At 40.2% G+C, this 4,958-nt stretch overlaps 1 non-coding gene across 1 annotated transcript; it reads right to left on the bottom strand.

The window, feature by feature from the left end:
* Positions 1 to 3,760: 3,760 nt before the first annotated feature.
* On the bottom strand, positions 3,761 to 3,834 carry Trnat-cgu. Its single transcript has one exon. It is a non-coding gene; the product is annotated as a tRNA-Thr (tRNA).
* Between the last annotated feature and the right edge of the window lie 1,124 nt (positions 3,835 to 4,958).

Below are 4,958 nucleotides of genomic sequence, written 5' to 3'. Positions count from 1 at the left end.
AGTCCGAAGGAATGTTGCATTGTACTTCTTAAACACACAGACACTGCTATTTCGTACTTATTCGCCAATACCAGGCCTCGATTCTTAATAAATATGTCCTTCCTGGAGAGAAATATAAGTAACGTAAGAGAGCAGGTTGTGACTCGTGGACGAAGATATATGGAAGTTTGGGCGTTTGTGTAATTTGTGCTCACGTGGCCGAAGCAGTTAACGTGATCTCTCACGTAAAGTGCGAAGCTGGGTTCGAGTCCCGCTCCGACACAAAGTTTCGTTGCCGTCATTCCAATATCGAGACGAAAGTGGTTCACATTCGCAACTACGAATACACTTACTGTATCTGTTGACAGTTGTAGTCGCTGCAGTGGCAGTTCCCTCATACATGCATGCATGTCTGAGGGAACATTGCAACGTAGTTCTTCGCCTTCACTAGTACCAATTTAGAAAATACTAGACAAAGGAAGACGGAAGAACCAAAAATACTTCTAGTTTACGACAGACACACATTACGCACGCTCTAGCAATGATGATAGATATTACGAGGGTCTTCGATAACTGTGATAGTCGCCTTTCTTTGGTCACCCGAGACAGTGTCAAAAGAAGCTGAACATCTGTCTAAGAGACTTTTTCCTCGGAAGACAACAATCTTTAGTGTGCTCAAGACACGAAATGTCGAAGGCCATTACGATAGGTTGTCCTCAAGGGTCAGTGTCCGCTCCAGAGTTTGGGATGTGGCATCGGGGCCTACATTACGGTAGTTACATGATAGCGGTAACGTAAGCGGACCTGCAGCATTTGAAGATGGCGTGTTTTCGTCGTAAGGTGAGACCCTATAAGATTTATAGAAAAAGGTTACAATTCTGAGTTCCATGAACCTGGACGATGAAAGTGAAGAGTCAAATTGTGACGATCGGCTCATAAAAGAATATACCTTCTGCTGAAAGGGGACCTATCAAAGCAATTTCGACTTCCCTTGAAAGCACTCACAGTATAACACGAAACTATGGTAGTTTCAGGTTTGGGATACGATACGAGCTTGTGAAGCCAGGTTTAGATCTCAAAAGAGTACAATGAGGCGAGTTACGGAGTTTAACTGGCGCCTACTAACCATCCTAACCATGCATTGTGGGTAATTCTGGGAAAATGCCTGATGAACCTGGAAATCCGGTAAAGAGGAGATCTACATCTGTGAAAGAAAAGCGATGAAACGAATGTAAGTCATATGCTTAGAACTGAGGCCATTACCGAAAAATTAACAGACTATCGCATTATAAAATCAATGTGACCCTTCGACACAGGTGGGGGAACATCTTAATTTATCCCTAACATCAGCGAGATACTAAGAATGAGATTTTTTAAGCTGTCGAGCACACTGATGACTGACAGCAAATAAAAAAATTAAAAAAAACTGATCAGTGACAGCTGCAGCTCCGCAGAGTTAGCACTTGAGTGTACACGTTTTTGATTTGTGGTCACGGTCGGCGGGCAGGAAAGACAATGTATGCCGAAGCAGCAACTAGGAACGAGTCGATCTGGTACTTCTTTGTCGATACTGCAACTGCTGTATACAGGAAGTCCAGGAACGAATTCAAAACACATTCAACCACACGTCAGCATTTTAGGACTACAGATAATATGCTGTAATCCTAAAGAATAAACTAATTAAAGAAGTTACAATACAGGGCGCTTCAAAAGATTAATTCGATTTTACAAAACTATAGATTCCGCATGAAGTAAGATAGAATCTTGTGGTGGTATTTTAACTTACTCAAGGGGAACTTTAACTTACACAACCATCCGTTTTGCAATGATATCTCTTTCTCATGCATTTACAAACAAACTTTTGATCTTTTCTTCAGTTACGTTTATGATGGAAGCTATCGTTTACCTATCATAGATGTTCTATGTACCCTCCACCAGGCACCCGACAAAAATCCAGCAGATAATCAAACTCGTCTCATACTTTCGGTGAGCATGTCTGCAGTTACCGCATTCGCTACTGTTGCTGTGAGGGGTCACAGCTGACTGAAACTTGTGGGAAGGCAAGGCACATAGACGTAGTCTTTCACAAAGTACCAGAAACAGAAATCACTTTCCGTGAGATCATGCGACCTTGGAGGCCAGCGGTGCAACTAGAGATCTATATGCCCTTTGCTAAAGTTGTAAAACCACAGTAGGCTACCGTAGACTACAGTAAGTAAGTATAGAATGCGGTAGTTTACCCAGTAGCTTTGGCCGGTTAAGATCGTTACCACGTTACTTGTACGTTAGGTGTGTTGCATACCTATATGGCGTTTCCTTATTTTAATTGCTTTGTTCATGTATGCTTTCAGTGTCTTGCAAGGTTCCCCTAGAAACAAGAAGTGATGAACTGTTTAGAAAGTGAGAGTGGATATATAAAGAGCTCTGTAACCTACGGAAAATTTTTGTTTTACATAGTTATTATCATGTCTGTTACTTAAAATGTGAATTTGTCGATGTTGAAGCCAGGTTTTGTTCGAAAATCTTTGATTTGTAACGTGAAACAGAGGGATGTTTTTGAAAAAAAAAAGCAATACAGGTTTATCATATAGCGCAAAAAACGAAATTTCCTCAAAAAATGTAACATTTTTAAAAAGATGCAAAACAAAAGCTTATTAGACATTGCTTCAATACTTAGCCGAGCTCATATAAAATATGTTTCTGTTATTGCCAAACAACTATCGCACTTATCAGTTATAACAGTAAACTCTTGCCTTTGATCATGATGAAGAACACTCGATTGAGTACTAAATAACAACAGTAATTATATATAATTTTTGTGTTTGTGCGTGTAAACTGTACTTGCATCAGAAATAATTGTTTTGGTTAGATAAAAACGCGGACGTTACGAGAGCAGCTTTCTTTTCTTACTTGTACAGTGCACTTTGCATCTTGTAAGGATATGAAATACACAATGGACTAACATCGAACGATGTGCGATTCTACTTATGTCCAAAACAAACAAAAAACATTTCCTCTTTCAAACATTCATGTTTCTTTCCCTATCAATGCTACCAATGCTACCGGTAATCCTACCATTTACTACGTCATTTATTGCACTGTACCATAACTACAGAACCGTAGTTTTGCAGAAATAGCTCTATTTGTAACTGAATCACGCCTGGTGAAAAGAAAAACAAAAATGCCGTTTGTTGCTGTGTTATCGCCACCTCGACCCGAGCTACGATGAACAATGAAGGAGCGAGCGAGCAGGCTACTGTACCAGGGAGACTCTGGCAATCACATGAACAGGCAACATACAACTGGCTCCCAGGTAAACGTATGCTTTCGATGAGTAAGTTATAAGTTATCCCATTTTTCTATCTTCATACATGTAGAAGATGTCATTTCGTAAAATCAGACGAATCTTTTCGAAACACTGCACATGAGCTTCATTCCACTACAAATATTTTAAATTTTTTCGTACAGTATAATAGTAAGTAATCGTAACTCGAGTGTATTACTAATACATTCGTTTTGTCTCAGTGAGCGCGGTTCCGTTAAATGTCAGATCCGTATGGGATATTGAAGCCATGTGTAGCCCACTCGTAGAGTTTCGGAATAAATTTTCGTGGTACCATATCTCCAAAGTTACTTTTGAGAGTGCCCATGTCTCCCACGTGTCATTCCACATCACATAATCGCATAAAAGGAACAAACAGAGGATGAAATTACAATGAAATGAACACCCTTAGCTGCTTACAGGCGTTGACATACGTCAACGGGGACAGATGAAAAGGCGTGCCCCGGCCGGGACTCGAACCCGGGATCTCCTGCTTACGTGGCAGACGCTCTATCCATCTGAGCCACCGAGGACACAGAGGATAGCGCGACTGCAGGGATTTATCTCTGGCACGCCTTCCGCGAAATCCACATTCTCAACGTATTGTCCCGCACTACATTCGTAGTGCTCCCGCCCATTATACTCATTACTCGCGGCGCGTTGACGATTCCCGTAAGAGTTCGGGCACTGTTTGTGCATTCGCACAGAAGAAGAAGATGGTCAAGTGGCCGGTGAGCCTTAACTATATATATATATATATATATATATATATATATATATATATATATATATATATATATATAAACAGAGGATTTCATCAGAGTGCTGTCATAGATACAACCCTTTACTTAATGAAAGTCAAAATCAGAAGAAATAAAAGTGATTGTGATATTTATCTCTGTTGTTATTATTTACTTTATTAACTAAGTGTCTATTAGACTGCTTTTCATAGCTTATTGTTGAACCGAAATCACGTATCCATGTTCGACGCTTTTTTTATAATTTGGGCTGAACGAAAATATTAATTTTTTGGTTATTATCTTTTTACTTACTTTACTTCGAAGAAAAGAAGTTCACATTGTCACGGCTTGTTACACTGTGAATCTCCCATCAACGACGCGTAACCGACTCATTACACATCAGGACTTCATCGTACGTGAGCTGTGTCTTTAGGCACGTTACCTAGCATATTAGTTGACATGAAATGCACGAACGTAGTGCGAGCTGCCTATCTCCCAGGCAACAGCTGATTCGGTTTCCACTAAACCAACCTACATCAGCACTAGTGGTGAGGTTGGCGCTAACTTCCTGTCGTTCCTTTTTGCGTGCTGCTTTCTAACACGTCGAGTAATCTCGTTTCAAGTCCAACTTCATAAATTTCTAAGTAATTGGAGGATAGAAGCTCCTGTTTAATGCATGATGAGATGCAGTCTCTCTGACGTCGTGTGCAGTAACTTATCTTGCTAAACTTTACCTATATGTCAACTTTCGTTGATTTACTGCAAGCCGTTTACTGTTTATCGTTATCGTATTTCAAGTCACCACCTTTTGGGGGTAACTTAGCTTCCTCGAAAGCACGTTACCTTCTATATTTTGTACAAGTTCCCACATTTATTTCTGCAAAAGAAATTACTCACTGGAGGATAGCACCTAACCT

Source organism: Schistocerca americana, chromosome X, assembly GCF_021461395.2.
Source record: "Schistocerca americana isolate TAMUIC-IGC-003095 chromosome X, iqSchAmer2.1, whole genome shotgun sequence".
Classification (NCBI taxonomy): Eukaryota; Metazoa; Arthropoda; class Insecta; order Orthoptera; family Acrididae; genus Schistocerca; species Schistocerca americana.
The sequence above is the reverse complement of the archived record's forward strand: the minus strand, read 5'-3'. Positions and strand labels throughout refer to the sequence as shown.